Source organism: Ictidomys tridecemlineatus, chromosome 10 (assembly GCF_052094955.1).
Source record: "Ictidomys tridecemlineatus isolate mIctTri1 chromosome 10, mIctTri1.hap1, whole genome shotgun sequence".
Lineage (NCBI taxonomy): Eukaryota > Metazoa > Chordata > Mammalia > Rodentia > Sciuridae > Ictidomys > Ictidomys tridecemlineatus.
Genome location: NC_135486.1, coordinates 143,233,976 through 143,251,593, shown reverse-complemented (window position 1 = coordinate 143,251,593; position 17,618 = coordinate 143,233,976). Strand labels below are relative to the sequence as shown.

The following is a 17,618-nucleotide window of genomic DNA, read 5'->3' as shown; positions in this document are numbered from 1 at the left end:
GCACGCTGTTCTTTACACCACCTCAGGAAAGACTGGCACCTGTCAGTCTGCCATTGACTGACAGCTGGAGGAAGCCAGGAAGCAGTTTTAAAAAAAATCACACACACTGTGTCTGTCTGCATCCATCAGTCCTTCCGTCCAACAGACCGGTGCTCGCCCGGGAGCGCACAGATGACCAAGGCGTAACTTCTGTCCCAAACACCATACTGACAAGACGGGAGGTAAAGACAGGAGAGATCTATCTAAAGACAAACTCAGGTAACAGGAATGCTTGTTTATTTCTTTTAAATATTGAAAAAGAAAACAGTGCAGGGTCTGATGGAATACCCAGTCCTCGTCACAGAGAATGAAGGTTGACGCGTCCCGTTTTCCCACATTTTAAAAGGAATAAAACATTAAATGATCATGTAAACTCTGATCACACCTCACGCTGGCTGTGCTTTTCTCTCCTCCTCTCCATGGGAGGGAAACTACTACCCTGAGTCTGACACGCACCCACGTCCGCGCACGTTTTTGTAGTTCAGGCAAAGCCTCGTGTGCCCGGCACTCCAGGCCACCGCTCTTCCTGATAGGTCAGAGTTCCCGTTGCCTCCACCTGGCGATTGGAAGTCCCCTCTGTGATGGGGACATATCGTCGTGTGTTCCTCTCGGTGGCTGCCTTGCGTCCTGTTGTGTGAGCACTTCATCTTTCACCTGGTCATTCCCCTGTGACGGACACCTAGGTCGTGACGGGAGGGGACCCTCACTCTGGGAGCTGAAGGCAGAGATGCGACCTGTGCAGCCCACGTTGGATCCACCCCCGTGCGTAGCGGGACCTCAGGACTCTCCAGGGAGAGTCTTCTCACTTCAAGCTTTAAAGCTGGAGGAAGAAGTCTCACTTGGCAGAGTGATGGCCACATACACAGCTCTCAAGATGTCCCCTGTGTGACGAGGAAGAGGCAGAGAGCCTCAGAGAGTTGGATGAATTTGCTGCTGCCCATCTCACGATGCCCGACTGGCGCTCCGGTGTCCGTTGTGACGGGCTGAGCCAGTGGCCCTCAGGGGCATTGCCCATGATTTTGTGCGTGGTCTTGTGTGGGCAGGATATTACAGCAATATGACCCAGGTCGGGCTGGGCCAGGCACAAGGGCTCCTACGAGGGGGCTCCTTACCAGGGAGGGTGTGTGGGTGACGTGACCACGCACCTGTTTCTGTCCCACAGCTTCACAAGAGCACAGTAGGGGAGATTTCCTTTATGTTTAATGTTCCTCGTTTTGCAGAGGACACTTTGGAAAATGCTGACTGCTCTTTTCAAAGTTCAAAAATAGCTCAGCCGAGTTATGTAACCTCCTCCTTGCAACTGCGAAGTTATTAAACATCTGTCCCTTCGCCATGCACAGAGCACTTCCCGGGGCCACGGAGGTAAACCGTGACCTGTTTTGCTGGTGTGGGACCCGTTCTGTCCTGTTCGTGAGTGGACAAGCTCCCCAGGAGGTGGCGTGGCATTGCAGGTGAGAGTGTGGCCTCTGGGGCCAGGTGACCTGGGCTCGGGTCTCTGACCTGCCCAGTTTTAGATCTGGGACTTGGGGTGTGTCCATCTGTTCCCTCCAGTGCAATATGGGCATGAGAAAAGCCCCTCAGACCCGGGCCTGGCCGTGGGAAGGCTGTCCATAAATGGTCACTAGTACACTCTGAGCAGTCCCACTCTGAAAATATAAAATTCTAAAATGCTCCAAAATCCGAAGCTTCTTGAGTGTCAACGTGGTGCTACAAGTGGAAAATTCCACTCCTGACCTGACGCGATGGGTCGGAGTCAAACACAGTGCTCTAAAAACATGGTATAAGGTTTCCTTCGGACTATGAGTATAAGGTTGTATGTGAAGCTTAAATGAGTTCTGTCTCGAGACTCAGGGCCCAGCCTGCAAGTATCTCAGTAGGTCTGTGCAGACAGCCAATATTGGACTCCGTCTGTCCCCAGGCATTTCAGACCAGGGACACTCGACCTGGATTGATGAAACCTGTGGGCAGGACTGCTCACCAGAGCCCACGATATGCGTTCATGGTGAAAAAAGAAGAAACCCGTGGCCTCCAGTGGACTAGCACCAGATGACCCAGAGAGCCACTGCAGGAGCCCGGGGCCAGCAGCGTGGCATCTGTCTCTTGTCTTCTCCGAGGTACAGGGCAGCAGGACATCCCCTGGGAGAGCCCTACTCACCGTGGCAGAGGCACAGGAGACAGGGAAGTGTCACGGTGGGCACAGCACCCCGAGAAGAGGAGCAGGACCCGAGAAGTAGTGCCCTGGGAGCGTCTGCCAGGCTTCTTTGGGACGGTCTTACTCTTTCTGCCTGTGCTACGTCTCAAGCTGCTGGTCCCTGTGCTGTCTCTGGTCCTCCGCGTGGGCCTGGAGGAGTTTCCTACCACATTTCAGGGCTGTGGAGTTAGGGGTGCAGAGCCCTGGATGTGCACCATGGATGTGTGTGCATGTGTGTGCATGTGTGCGTGTTGGTGTGTGCACCTGGTCCCCTCTTCCACAGTGGAGGGGACACATTTTACATTACTGAGACAGGGGTCAGAGAAGGGAGAAAGTCAATATTTCTCATCTTGCCCAAGGATTGCCTGGGGAGCCCTGTGGCCCTGGGGCACGAGGGGCAACGTGGTGCAGAGAGCAGTCCCAGCTGTGTGGTGTGACCGGCTGGCCCGTGATTCACCACGTACCTACCAGGCATGAGTTGCTGACCACTCTGAGCCCCGGGTGTGTGTGTGTATGTGTGCGCGTGCGTGTGTGTGCGCGTGCGATGCCACCTCTTCTTACTGAGGCAGAATTAAATGGCAGCATGTACGTGAGACAGCCTGGTGCCTGGCAGGTAGGAGGCGTGGCACGCATAACCCTGAGGTCATTATCATTTTCTCATGATGGTCCTCATCGTCACTTGAGTGCACACCGGTTACATCGCAGACTGCACACAAGGTCAGGAAGAGAGTCATGGAAGCGTGTTTCACTTTTATTCTGTAACAACTGAATGATGACCTCTGTCCTGTGGCTGCTATTTTAATCCTAAGAGATGAACATGAGGAAGTGACTCCACTAGAAATCAAGTGGACGTGACTCTGTGTATTTGTATCACAACCTCTCCCGGTGGAGTCGGGAATTGGTACTGAAGTTACTTGGCCTTGGCTGGCAGTGCTTGGTGGGCTCATTGTATGTTTTATGCCAACTCCTTGATTTGTGAAGTCAGGTTTCTGCTTGAAGAAGCAATGGCCTGTGATGATCCTGAGAGGAAGAGAAACGGGAGCGGGATACGCAAGTTAGAGCTTAATTTGTGCCCAACTTACATTGATTTCCTTTTTCAATCTCTGTTTCGGAAATAAGCATAGGAAAAGTTTCTGGCTGAGTGGCCCGCACAGACACTGCTCCAAGCCCAGCTGGCATGTTCTTATTTGACGTCAGAATCATCACTGTTGGTCTCTGTTTAACACCACAGAAAGCGCCTGCCCTGTTAATTCTCTGAGCTTGACCACAGTTAAGCCTCCCTGGGTGGATGAGATAACTCTTAGCAAATATTTGTCTGTGGGATCCCCCTGTGCTCGACCAGCACGCTGTCAGTGGTATCAGGCTCTCCAGAGCCCAGTCGCCCTGGGGTCCGGGCTGCAAATCTGATGGGGACCCTGAGCTCAGGAGAGAAAAAGCTGAGCCTCCAAGTGAATCGCAGGAGCCGAGTAGAGCGGGGTCCAGGGGCAGGTGCTGCTGAGAACAAAGCGTGCTCCGGGGCCCCGTGACTCTGCAGAACGTGCACTTAAACAGTGCTGTGCCCAAACCCTCTCAGCCTCACCATCCTGGGAAGCTGCTCTCCTCCTTCAAGCTGCCGTTTCCTGGATTGTAAACAGAAAATTCCAACTGCAGAGGATTGTGGGGATAATTACATGCACATGAGATACTTAGCCGAGCCCTAGGATATACCTGGCACTCTACAGATATTAATTCCCCTGCTTCCCCCGGCCAAGTGCTCAGCTTGACCTGACCTCCTGTGTGCCCTGAAGGGCCCAGGAAACGTGGGGTTGAGCCCCCTGGGTCCCAGCCTGAGCGCTCAGCCGACAGCCGCCCTCCAGCACCATCTCTGTTTGTGCCCTGGTTCCTGGAACACAGCCTTCCCTTTCCTGGCTGGAAGTCAGAAGCGCCGTATGCCAGCCCTGCAGTGCACGTCAATCATTTCCAATTGGCATCCAGTGAAGAGCTCGACAAATGGTGAAACTCGACGCTGGCAACTTGAAAAGGGCCAGAAGTTGGCCGCGGCGTTACCTTGAGGGAAAGGTAGTTTGGGTTGTTTTAGGGTCACACGTAAAGCCCAAATGTTGTTCAGATTTGCCTGAGGCCACAGGAGAGTCTCTGGGCCTTTGAGCCAGATTGCCTAGTAATAAAATGTATTGATCTATGGACCGGCTTCCTCCCGGGTTGAATACAAGAGGTTTTCATGGTGAAACTGGTGATTTGGTCATCCATACACGTCGAGCTGGGGCCTGCTGACAGGGGCCAGAGTGCGGTCGAGGTTGGCTGTGCAGCACAGGGACCAGCTAGGAGACCACCATCTAGGTCCAAGAGAGACAGACAAGACGGTGGCTTGGCTGAGAGTGACCATGCATCCAGCAAAATACGGTGGACTCAATTAACGCCCAGTTTGGGGTGCAAAATGAGCATGGCTTGAGGGGTAAATTGAGATAATAAAAAGATACGTTATCAATGTCTCTTCAATTTATATAGCAGAAGGGATGGTGACGCTTTTTACCAAACAAGAACAGGGGGAGAAACATCGTGGGACAGGGAGTCAGAAATATGTCCAATCCAGCTGGACATTCCCGAGAGATCCAGGTGGAGACCTCCAGTAGGTGACCGAAGACGGGGGTCGGAACTCAGGCTGAGAACACAGTACAAAGGGTTTGAGATTATTGGTGGCAGTTGAGGTCCTAAGATGTGGCAAGAGGGCCCAGGGGGCAGTGCAGACTCAGGAGCATCGGCTTCAAACCATGAGGCGCTTCCTCCTGAATCGCTGAGCACAGGGAAGGACGTCAGGAGGAGCCCGGCTGTGGACTCCGGCTGCCTTTCTCCACGTGGAGACTTTGGTTTCAGTCCTGATGAGTTGGTGGAGCCTGGTGGGAGTCTGCACAGCGTCTGTTCCGAGCTAGACCTCATGGAAGGTCCTACAAACCTGCCAACCACGTAGAATCCGTGGCTGTGGCTGATCTAGGTTTACTGCAACCTGGCAGAGCTAGGTAGCCACACCAGCAGTTACACTCAGTACGTGGTGACAGTGGGACTTCTACATGGTGACCAGCAGGCAGGTCGCCCCAGCAGTGAATCCCGTGAGTCATCGGAATCAGCAGCGCACTGAGCTGGGCACAGGCAGCAGGTCACGCTTTGGGTCTGGAGAGATGAGGCCGGGAGAGTCCGGGCAGGGGAACCACCTCTGCCTTCATTTCACTGGACACAACTGGAGAAGCATCTGGCGTCCTACAAAATGACAAAAATCCTTCCTGTCGAGGACAGGGAGGGGAGCCGGGAGGCGTGTGGAATGGCAGGTGCTCAGGGCAGGCTCGTTTGCAGGGGCCCTGGGTGGCGGCCTCAGGGTAGGCCACAAGCCGCCTCTCTTCCCTCCTAGGCGGGAGCTAGGGCCCAAGCGGCCTCTTCACGGTCCCGTCCATGCTCCTGCCACTCTGCCTCCTCCTCCTCCTGCTCTGACCCGAATGCTGCCTGTGTGCGGGAGCTGAGCCCCCAGGTTCCTGGTGACTCAAGTCTGGCGTGCATCCCGGGGACGCAGGAGTCGTGGTCCAGCCCGGCGGTGCTGCCTGCATTCTGCCTGGGCCCGGGAGCACAGCCATATTTACATACAGGCCCCAAAGTTTGTTGAATGAATTGGCAGATCTGCCCAAGTCTGGTGTATTGTCCAAGTCGCCACAGCCGGTGTCCCCAGGATGAAGTCCTGGCCAAAGGCAAGGGTGAGCGCACAGGGCTCGGATTCCCACGGGATCCTGGAGAGCGTCCTCCGGAGACAGGGGCTCACGTCCTGCTCATTCCCATCATTAGTGAAAGGGGTTTTAAAATTTTAATGTAATTAATGCACCATTGTCTGTGGGGAGACGGGAAACTTCATTTCCTGAGTTACATTATGAAAGCACATTTATTTTAATAGATGATGAGATGGAAATGTGAACTTGCTCTAATGATAAGACAGATCATATGCTGACCAGCTCTTATGGTCTTCAATACTTAGGTGTAGTTAGGCTGTGTTTATTTCAGGAAGCCATCGCCTTAATGCAGAGTTACACGATTGAATCATTTCACATGACAGAAAATCCAGAGGTGGTATGACTTTAAGGACAGTACAATCATATTTTGGGATCTGCTTTTTGGGGAATGTGATCTTTTTTCTCTCACTGGCTTCCTCATTACTTCAAATTTTCTATCATCAGTCTCTGGGATGACTTCTATGTTTGTGGCCAAATTAGAAGATGATGTGCCTTTCCTTGGGCCAATTAGAGTTATTTGAAAGTGGCATGTGCTGCTGGGCATGGTGGCACACACCTGTAATCCAGTGATGTCGGAGGCCAAAGCAGGAGAATCTCAAGTTTGAGGCCAGCCTCCACAATTTAGCAAGACTCTAACTAAAAAAAATTTAAAAAAAGGACTGGGCGTATAGATCAGGATTAAAGTACCCTTGGGTTCAATCTCTGGGACCAAATAAAATGAAATAAAAATAATAGAAAAAGAAAGTGACATGCTGTGACTGCCTGAATTCTAGGCTCCTGACCCAGTCACAGGAGGCAAAGCCAAGCCAGAGCCTTTCCTGCAGCTGGGAACAGCGCAGACTCCCCAGCACCTACTGATCCCTGAGGGGCGCAGAGTCTCAGGAAGTGCGAGCTCTGTTAAGACTGAGGAAGAGAGAGATGGGGGCTCCGCAGGCAGCCAGAGGCCGGTCACCACCTGTCATAGACGAGGAAACGGAGGACAAGAGAAGGAACACAGCCCAGCCCAAGGCCGCGACGGACCCAGCGTGGGTTCTGCATTTGAGCCTGGGTTTGGTTCTAAACCACTCTGCACTGTTGAGAGCTGTACACTGACTTGAGTGTGGGAGGGTGTGCGGGTGTGTGGGTTGTAAGTCACATAAGCCTCAATGGTTAGAAATTTAAGAGTTCACAAAAAGTATACTTTTCACTTATTTTGAAAAATATAAAAAGTTAATGAGAATGCTTCCATGTCCTTGCTGATGATGGTCACCTGCGAGGGAGAGGTGGCTGTCCCCCACCCCGGGCAGCATTCATTGACCCCACTGGGTCATTTAATTCATGGACAAGCCACCTCCGTGGCTTCTTTAAGCATTTTATTTTATCACAAATGCATGTAATTTAATATTATTATCAGCCATTGCACTTTGTGCCCCTTAAGACAGGAAGATTAGGATGAGAATTAGAATGAGGCAGTTTTGAGATCTGGCCTGGAGAACCTCGTACCTGGGTTCGTGCAGCTGCAACGGTGGACAGCACAGTTCCCTCTTTCCCCGCAGCGTGGCTGGCAAACACTGTCACTCACAAGGAACCTCCAGTCTGTGATCTTCTACCATCAGATTCACCCAGGACTGGAGAGGTACTGCTGATCTTTAACCCCCATTTCCACAAAACCGTATTTGGAAACCCTAGCGGGGTGTTTGGGGGACGTAGTCATGGGGGCTGACTGACCTTCTATGTAGCTGTAGGTTGTACACTTTCACTCCACTTGGGTGAGAACTGGAATTATCTGTGCCCAGCACAGCTGACCCCTCAGTGAGAACGTAAGGGACCAGCAGGTGAAGTGCCCACTCGTCATCTGGAATGATTTTTAGGTATTATTTTCAAGGTAGAAGAAAATGTGTGTTCCAGTAGGAAGTTGGTGAAGTTGGTGACATGAATGGCAGATGGTGGTGACACGATGGCAAATGGTGGAGTCTGATGGGACTCATGGTAGTTGTTCAAGAGTCGTTGCTGAAAATGGCAAGTGTGACATTGAACCCTGAAAAAAGCACAGTTCTGCTTCTTCTTCTTCATGCTATGGGGTTTTCAATATTTGCAAAAATTACTTTTGCACTTGTAAATTTTAACAGCTTGGGTAGTGTTTGACAGATGTAATGGTCTTTCTTACTTTTATTAAATTTCGTCCTATTGACTTGAACTTCTGCCCCAGGCAGAGTCAGTACCATGGGCTGTGTAGACCCTACGGACCGAAGGAGACAAAAATGGACAAAACGTGAACTGATGATTTTTGAGACACTGGATGTGGACAAAGGGTGAGGAAGTGGGCTAGTGAGTCTGCTTATTGTCCAGATTGCTGCCCTGGGAGCATTTCCAGGCTGCCACTTAAGGTTGGGGGCCCAGGAAAAGCCTGAGATTCCTTGGGCTGGAGGGAAAGAGAGCCTGATTCACAGGACAGACCTGCTCAGACCACCCTGGAGGGCTGCCTGAGACCCCCGTGTGTTGAGCTGCAGTGATTGGCACATGAGAGTGAGGAACCACCTCGGGTCCAGCAAAAACCAACTCTGACGTTTAGAAGTAAGGTGCCCATGTTTTAATATTTAACAGAGTAAATGTATAAATTAAAATGTATGATTCCTTGTATCCAAGCGAAAGTTATCAGTCATACAAAGTCGTAGGGAAATACAACTCATCATGAGAAGAATAAACATTATCAGAACTCATCCAGACTGAAATAAGTCATAGAATTAGCAGATGAGGATATTTCCACAAAGATTTACTGTAATACTCAATTCCACTGTTTCAAAATTTTAAATAGAGATATAGAAAATGACTTTAAAAGACTCACACCAAAATTCTATCTATGGAAGATACAATGTGTAGAACCAATGGATAGAACCAACGGCAGGTTAGATATCAGAGAAGAAAGGTTGGTGAATTTGAAGACAAAGCCATGGAAACCACCCAAAGTGAAACTCAGAGAAAACAGAAGTTAAGAAATGAAAAGAAGGTGACTGGGGGTCTTGCTACACATGTACCGTGAGTCCCTAAAGTGCAGGAGGGCAAGAAGGATAGTTGAAAAGACAATGGGCAGAAAATATTCCAAATTTGATGGAAACTGTAAACCCACAGTGCAAGAAACTCAAGGGATCTTGAGAATGAGAATCACGAGGGCCCACAACAACATGGTCCAATTTCTTAAAATCAGTGAAAGGTGCTAGAGGAAAAAAGAGACTTGGTGTGCACAGAAACACAAAGGAAGGGAGCCAGCAGATTTCTCGTTGGGAGCAGTAGAAGTCAGAAGACAGTGGAGACTAACGTAATGAAGAAAGAAACACAAGGTGGAATTCTTTATATAGTGAAAATAACTCTCTGAAGTGTAAGTGAAGTAGTCTTTTTACACACTGAATAACTGAAAGAATCCATCACCATCAGAGCCACACTAAAAGGAACGTTAAATAAAGCCCTTTGGGAAGTCTAACAGAGGAGGGGGATCGGGGGGAGGAGGGAGGGCTGGATGGAAAGTGGGGATCAGGAAGAGAAGTCAAATTCCATGCATGTGTGGATCTGTCAGGACGAACCCACCTACTCTTTGTAACTATGAAGCTTTAATATAGAAAGAACATTGGACAATAAGATAAAGAAAAGACCTCTGGGGAAAAGGAAAGTGATATTATGTGGGAATGTGGATCAGTGCAACAGAATGAAGAACACCTGAAATGAAAACTACCTGGTTAGTATCTAAGAATTTTAAAGGAATTTAATCTCCTTAAAAGATGAATGACTGTTGGGGGCTGGGGCTGTGGCCCAGTGGTAGAGCGCTTGCCTAGCATGTGTGAGGCACTGGGTATGAGTCTCAGCACCACATATTCATAAAATAAGGTCTATTGACAACTAAAAAATATTTTTAAAAAAGATAAATCACTTTTAAAACAAAAATTCTAACAATGCTGCAAGGGCTTTACAACTTTGCAAAAGTAAAATATATGGCAATGATAGTACAAAAGTGGGAAATAGAGAAATGGAAATATATTCTTTGAATTTTTTTGTACTATAACGAAGTGATATAACATCACTTGCAAATAGCTGATTTAAAATAATAAACCCAAAAGAAACCATTAAATTTGGAAAGAACTATACCTAGTATACCACAAAGGAAATAAAAAGAAATCATGAAGAATTATTTAACATATTCAAAATAAGGGAGATGAAAAGGGGGAAAAAGAAAGAAAAAATGGAACATATATGAAAAGCATCCAGATGATATTTTTAAATTCTACTCCATCATTAATCACATTAAATATAACTGGCATAAACCCTTCAGTTAAAAAGCAGAGATTATCATATTGAATCTTAAAGCAGGACCCAACTAAAAGCTACCCACTTTAAATATAAAGGCATAAATACCTTGAAGAAACCCACTTTAAATATAAAGGCATAAATACCTTGAAGTTTGAAATATGGATAAAGATGTACACATTAGCACTAATGAAAAACTGGACTGGTTATATTGATAACACAGTAAATTTCAGATCATTATGCATTTCAGTGATAAAGAATGTCACTTCATAATGATAAGTGAATCAATACATCAAGAAGACATATGAGCCCAAATATTTATGCATCTAATAGAGTTTCAAAAATAATGAAGCAAAAAACTGATAGAATTTCAAGAAGAAACAAAAAAGTTGATGTTGGAGACTTCAATACTTTTATTTCAATATTGATGGAATAGGCGGGAAATTATCAAGGGCACAGATGATCTTAACACCACCATGCAGTTGACTTAGTGTAAACTTGACCTATTAGAATACCCAACAAACAACATAATACACATCGTCTTTAAATGCAGACAGAACATTTAAGGATATACCGTATTCTAGACCTTAAAGCAAGTCTGAATACATTTAAAAGGATTCACTCAAAGCATCAAGGGCTATGTTGGAATTAATTAGAATTCAGTAACATAAAGACCTCTGGAAAGTCTCCAGAATATTTACACACTACCTGACATTTCTAAATAACTTATGGAACAAAGAAAAAAGCTAAAGATATTTATTCAAATCATTCTTTGGCGGAAATCCAAGCCTCTCTGAGAAGCTCTTCTTCATCAGGTGTGGGGCCCAACCTTGAGTCCCCAAGTCCTGGGGCAGCTGGCTCTGGGCTGAGTCATTGCTCAGGAGAGTCATGGTGGCGTCCACACAGAGGTGTGTGGGTGTGAGGGCAAGAACATTCTTCCTGGTAAAAATAATGGGAAACTGGGTCCAGATGGGTGTGGGTGTAACTCCCAGGCGAGCCACATTTCTTGCCCTCCTCGGAGTTCTTATGTGATGGTGGAAATAGTACCCAAAGACGTAGCACGCGGGGTCTCAGTCCAGTTCTGTCCTTGTATCTGGCTGTAATCTTTCAAGAGTAACTTTTCTGGCTCTCCGCTTTCTCCTCTGTCCATCGATGGTCTTGGACACAAGAATGTGGAGTTAGGTCGCATGGTACGTGAAGGGTGCTGCACATCACTTAGGCCCATGATTTTTACTCACGTTCCATCTTCATACCTAAGGAGGTTTCAGGAGGCTCTGGTGATATCGTCCCAAACTCCAGCATCTTCTCCTTTCCAGAAAGCCTCAGAGGCCAATGAGCGGTGACAAGGGCCACACTGATTTATGTTTTTAAATAAATAATTCATAACATTTTGCTTAAGTTCCTAAAATACATTATTAGTTGTGACAAATTGTCTTCGACTGGCTTCCCGGATCAAGGGTGTTAAGGAATTCTTTGAGCTGTACTGTGGATGAGGAAGTTGGAGCCTGAAGAGTCGGGGTTAAGTCTCACTGTCCAGCGGATGGCAAAGGCGTGATGACGGTTAGACGCCTCGCTTCCACCACCCAAGCCTTCCTCCTTCCTGGTTCACGATGACGGTGAATTCCAGGGGCCGCCCTCACGTGATTTTTGAACCTGGCACTCCAACATGTGCTGGTGGTGACGCCGGACACTGCTGCAGCACCTGTTCTGACAGAGGTGCTCTGTAAGGATGGTACATGCACCGTCTTGTTTTATTCTCATAACCCTGAAATAAGTTTTACTGTCTCCACTTCCACGTGAGGAAGAACCAGCTTTCCCAGGTCGCGGCAGAATCAGTCCAGGATGAGCTCTCAGACGTTGGCCTCAGGCCTTCTGATCCTCTGGCACCCGGGGGAAGATGGAGCACCAGGTGCATTTCCATGAGACTCCCAGTGCCACCAAGGCCACACAGACACCCTCCCATGGGGAGCAGGAGTGGGTGGCTTGACCTGGGTGAATGTATCACCAATGTGATGGACGGGATTTGTTTCATAAGCTATAAAACCTTTCTGAAAATGTTAATAGTCTCACTATCAATGTAGATAACCACACTACTACTGATAACTGGTATTACCATAAGGATCTGTGTTGGCATTAAACAGAATAAAACAAGCAGAGACCAAAGAGAGGATCTGGTCTTTGCTGGGACAGTTTTCATAGGATTAGTCAAACCCTCAGCTGCCAAGTGACCAACTCCCTCCACGTTCGTTCCAGAGTGAGTCCCTTGAGATCCTGTGCCTCCTGAGGAGGGCCAGTAACTCTTTACCCAGCAGTGAGCAAACATCACCAAGGAACTGTCAGCCATTCTGACTAAGCACACAGAGGGAAACAAAAGTAGAAGGGAAGAGGGAGGCCAAGATATGAGCTGGATTCTGGGTACAGGCAGGTTCATAATGGGGCTGTCTGCCTTGATAGGTAAAGTGTTCAGTTCAGATACAGCATACGCAGGAGGCAAGAGGCCTGGGAATACTGATTCAGTAGAGGAGGTGGTTGGAGGGCCACCATGATTCTGAACCACTTATTTGAGTTTAAACTCCATCATGAGCTTAATAAATCTTTTCCTTTCCAGACAGAGCATTTCTGAAATAGACTCAGCTCTCTGCAGGTCTGGGGGAGAGTGTTTTTGGTCATGTGGGTGAGAATAAAGCAGGAAAGAGAGAACGAAACCAGTCCCCTGGCATCTGTTACACGTGCTCCTCTACGACGGCCCGGGACTCTCTGGTTCACTGGTTCGTTCATTTAGTTTTGTTCACTTACCTTTATTGTCGTTTGGATGTGAAGTTTGTCCCAAAGGCTCATGTGTTGAAGGCTGATTCCAGGTGGCCATGATCAGAGGGGGCTCTTTAGGCTGACCATATGACGAGTCTCTGACCTCACGACTGGGTCAGTCCACTAAGGGACTCACAGCTGGATGGACCCCCGGGAGGTGGTGGAAACTGGGATGTGGAACCCAGTGGAGGTAGAGGGTCCTTGGGTGTTTTCATCAGCTTTTTATGTCACTGTGGTGAGAGCACCCAAACAGAACAACTGTGGAGGAGGAAGAGTTTATGTGGGGGCCACAGCTTCGGAGGTCTCAGTCCACAGACAGCAGGCTCCTTTCCTTGGGGTCGAGGTGAGGCATAACATGGCGGTGGAAGAGAAGAGGGAAGCAGCTCACAGGATCAGGAAGCAGAGAGACACCCCAAATATAGGCCCCAAAGCCAGGGCCCCAATATCCCACCTCCATCAGCCACACCCTACCTGCCCTCAGTCACCACTCAGTTAACCCCACCAGGTGATCAGTTCCCGATGGGGTTCATGCTGCCTTGACCAGCCATTTCTCCTCTAAGCCTTGGGCACTGTCTACATCATGAGCCTTGGGGGTACCTCACTTCCAAACCCTGACATTCGGGATGTTTCCTCTGGGACTGTCTCCTGTCCCTGGCCCTTCCCTGTCTCCACGGCTTCCTGGCTGCCCTGCGTGGGCACCTCTGCTGCACGTGCTCTCCCACAAGTTGTTCTTCCTGTTCTTCTCGGGAGTTTTGTCACCGCCACACGAAGCTGAGGAACGCAGGTGCGTTCAAAGTCTGGTAACTGAGCTCCTAGTTATGGACAAGGGCCTATTATGCCACCCACAGTGTGGTGCACAGCAGACGAGGTGTGCCCGCGGCCCCTGGTCCAGGGAGGACATGCAAAATAGTGACCACATGCAATGTCCAGTGGAACTGATATGGGGTGGGAGGAAAGGGAGCAGGCTGAGAGAGGGAGCAGAAGAAAGGTGTAATGTCCAGTGGAACTGATATGGGGTGGGAGGAAAGGGAGCAGGCTGAGAGAGGGAGCCAGAAGAAAGGTGTAATGTCCAGTGGAACTGATACGGAGGAAAGGGAGCAGGGTGAGAGACGGAGCGGAGGAAAGGTGTAATGTCCAGTGGAACCGATACGGGGCGGGAGGGAAGGGAGCAGGGTGAGAGAGGGAGCAGAAGAAAGGCCATTAGGTGGAATGGCTGGAAGGGTGAAAATGTGACAGATATCTGAATTAAGTGAATAAGAGAGTAATGTGACAGTCTGGGACAAGAGCCTTCTGGATAGGGAACCGGGAAGTGCAAAGGCCTGGAATTGGGAAGTTGCTTGGAGGATTTGAAAAACTGCAAGACAGCCAGCGGGCAGCAGCTGAGTGGGCGAGCGGACCGTGTCTGGAGAAATGGGCCAGTTCTACAGGCCTCGGAGGCCGGGGTGAGGGACTCGGAGGCCAGGGTGAGGGCCTCGGAGGCCGGGGTAGGACCTTGGAGGTCGGGGTCAGGGCCTTGGAGGCCGGGGTAGGGCCTTGGAGGCAAGGTGAGGACCTTGGAGGCCAGGGTAGGGCCTTGGAGACAAGGTGAGGACCTTGGAGGCCAGGGTAGGGCCTTGGAGGCCGGGGTAGGACCTTGGGGGCAAGGTGAGGACCTTGGAGGCCGGGGTCAGGGCCTTGGAGGCAGGGTGAGGGCCCTGGAGGCCGGGGTAGGACCTTGGAGGCCGGGGTCAGGGCCTTGGAGGCCGGGGTAGGACCTTGGAGGCCGGGGTCAGGACCTTCGAGGCCGGGGTAGGGCCTTGGAGGCCGGGGTAGGACCTTGGAGGCAAGGTGAGGACCTTGGAGGCCGGGGTAGGACCTTGGAGGCGGGGTCAGGGCCTTGGAGGCCGGGGTCAGGGACTTGGAGGCCGGGGTCAGGGACTTGGAGGCCGGGGTAGGACCTTGGAGGCCGAGGTCAGGGCCTTGGAGGCCAGGGTGAGGGCCCTCGAGGCTGGGGTAGGACCTTGGAGGCCGGGGTAGGACCTTGGAGGCCGGGGTCAGGACCTTGGAGGCCGGGGGTAGGACCTTGGAGGCCGGGGTAGGACCTTGGAGGCCGGGGTCAGGGCCTTGGAGGCCGGGGTAGGACCTTGGAGGCCGGGGTCAGGACCTTGGAGGCCGGGGTAGGGCCTTGGAGGCCAGGATAGGACCTTGGAGGCAAGGTGAGGACCTTGGAGGCCGGGGTAGGACCTTGGAGGCCGGGGTCAGGGCCTTGGAGGCCGGGGTAGGGCCTTGGAGGCCGGGGTAGGACCTTGGAGGCCGGGGTCAGGGCCTTGGAGGCCGGGGTAGGACCTTGGAGGCCGAGGTCAGGGCCTTGGAGGCCAGGGTGAGGGCCCTCGAGGCTGGGGTAGGACCTTGGAGGCCGGGGTAGGACCTTGGAGGCCGGGGTCAGGACCTTGGAGGCCGGGGGTAGGACCTTGGAGGCCGGGGTAGGACCTTGGAGGCAAGGTGAGGACCTTGGAGGCCGGGGTAGGACCTTGGAGGCCGGGGTCAGGGCCTTGGAGGCCGGGGTAGGACCTTGGAGGCAAGGTGAGGACCTTGGAGGCCGGGGTAGGGCCTTGGAGGCCAGGGTAGGACCTTGGAGGCAAGGTGAGGACCTTGGAGGCCGGGGTAGGACCTTGGAGGCGGGGTCAGGGCCTTGGAGGCCGGGGTAGGGCCTTGGAGGCCGGGGTGAGGGCCTTGGAGGCCGGGGTGAGGGCCCTCGAGGCCGGGGTAGGACCTTGGAGGCCGGGGTAGGACCTTGGAGGCCGGGGTAGGACCTTGGAGGCCGGGGTCAGGGCCTTGGAGGCCGGGGTAGGACCTTGGAGGCCGGGGTCAGGGCCTTGGAGGCCAGGGTGAGGGCCCTCGAGGCTGGGGTAGGACCTTGGAGGCCGGGGTAGGACCTTGGAGGCCGGGGTAGGACCTTGGAGGCCGGGGTAGGACCTTGGAGGCCGGGGTCAGGGCCTTGGAGGCCGGGGTAGGACCTTGGAGGCCGGGGTCAGGGCCTTGGAGGCCAGGGTAGGACCTTGGAGGCCGGGGTAGGACCTTGGAGGCCGGGGTAGGACCTTGGAGGCCGGGGTCAGGGCCTTGGAGGCCGGGGTCAGGGCCTTGGAGGCCGGGGTAGGACCTTGGAGGCCGGGGTCAGGGCCCTGGAGGCCGGGGTGAGGGCCCTGGAGGCCGGGGTAGGACCTTGGAGGCCGGGGTCAGGGCCTCCGGTTTGGCTCAGCATCGTGGGAAGCCCTGGAGAGGCTGAGAAGGGCTGAGGTGGCCTGCTGAGTAGCTTTCTTATCCCCAGGACATTTCCTCTCCTGCTGGAAGCGAACCTCCCTTCCCCCCTGCAGGCCTGGGTGGGCGGCCTGGTTTGGCTGCAGCCAATCAGAACGATCCCCCCATCTCCCTTCGGTGATTGGCTCAGGGAGGGACACGCCCTCGTGTAGGTGGAACCGAGGCTCCGGGCAGGTCTACCTGGACGCCGTCTGATTGTCCCCCTGGGAGTCCTGCCGCCCTTTTTCTGCCTGAGGATGGGGGGCTCATTCCTGAAGCGGAATCAGGTGTGATGTGGAGAAGGAGCAGAGCCAGGGTCAGACGGCAGCGGAAGCCCGGCCACGGATCTTCCCAGGCTGGACCTCCTGACCCCCCTCGGGGTTTGTGCAGCTGCAGGTGGTTTGTGATCCTTGCAACCGAAGAACTGATGGATGTGCCCGTTTGGCAGCTCGTCTGCAGCATTATGATGATTAGTCCACGCATTATACTTAATAAGTTCTAGGAACTGCATCAATCAAAGTAGAATTTGACCAACAACAGTATGTTCTGGGTGAGAGTTTTAGAGAGATTGTTTCACACAAGACCTGTTGGTCTTTAATCACAGACAGAAAATTCCTTGATGGACATAATTTATGCTTAGTATGTATTTGTGTCTTTGGAGGATTCAAGCCTGTATATTCATAGGCTTGGAGTCATATTCCAGATTTTTCTGCCACTTATAGCTATGGGACCTTGAGCAAGTAACTAAATATATGTGGACCTTATTTTTGTCATCAGTAAAATGGAAATAATGCTCGTCCCCACTCATAGTGGGGGAGTTTGTGAGAGTTAAATAATGCATGCCAAGCATTTAGCTCAGTGCCTGGGACATAGTAAGCCATCTATGAATGTCTGTTCTTATGTAATAGCATAATCCTCAGAATAACCAAGGAAAGTGGGACATAGAGGCCACCTGGATGGCCGGGTTGTTCCGCACAGCTTAATTAAGTGTATTTCATCATTCCAACTCCTTAGGGCTTTTGAAGGAAAAATAGACATTTTATTCTGTTAAATTTAAGAAGACAGTCTGATCAAGTAGGAGACTAGGGTCAGGCAGTCTTCAGGCAGGAAGTGGGAGGGAGGAAGTAGAGGAAGAATGGAGTAGAATGCCTGAGAACCCATCTTCACTGCATCTGTAACAGTAATTCCACACCTGGAGCCACCTAACCGTGTCTTTCAAAGGAAACTTTTTTTAATGTAAGAGGAACTTGTATACGGGTGAG

The 17,618-nt window shown here is 51.1% G+C and overlaps 1 protein-coding gene across 1 annotated transcript in view; it reads left to right on the top strand.

Annotated features, from left to right (window-relative positions):
• The window catches only part of Grin2a (glutamate ionotropic receptor NMDA type subunit 2A), a 330,729-nt gene that overhangs the window by 185,632 nt on the left and 127,479 nt on the right, over window positions 1-17,618 (top strand). The gene's annotated exons all lie outside the window — the stretch shown is intronic.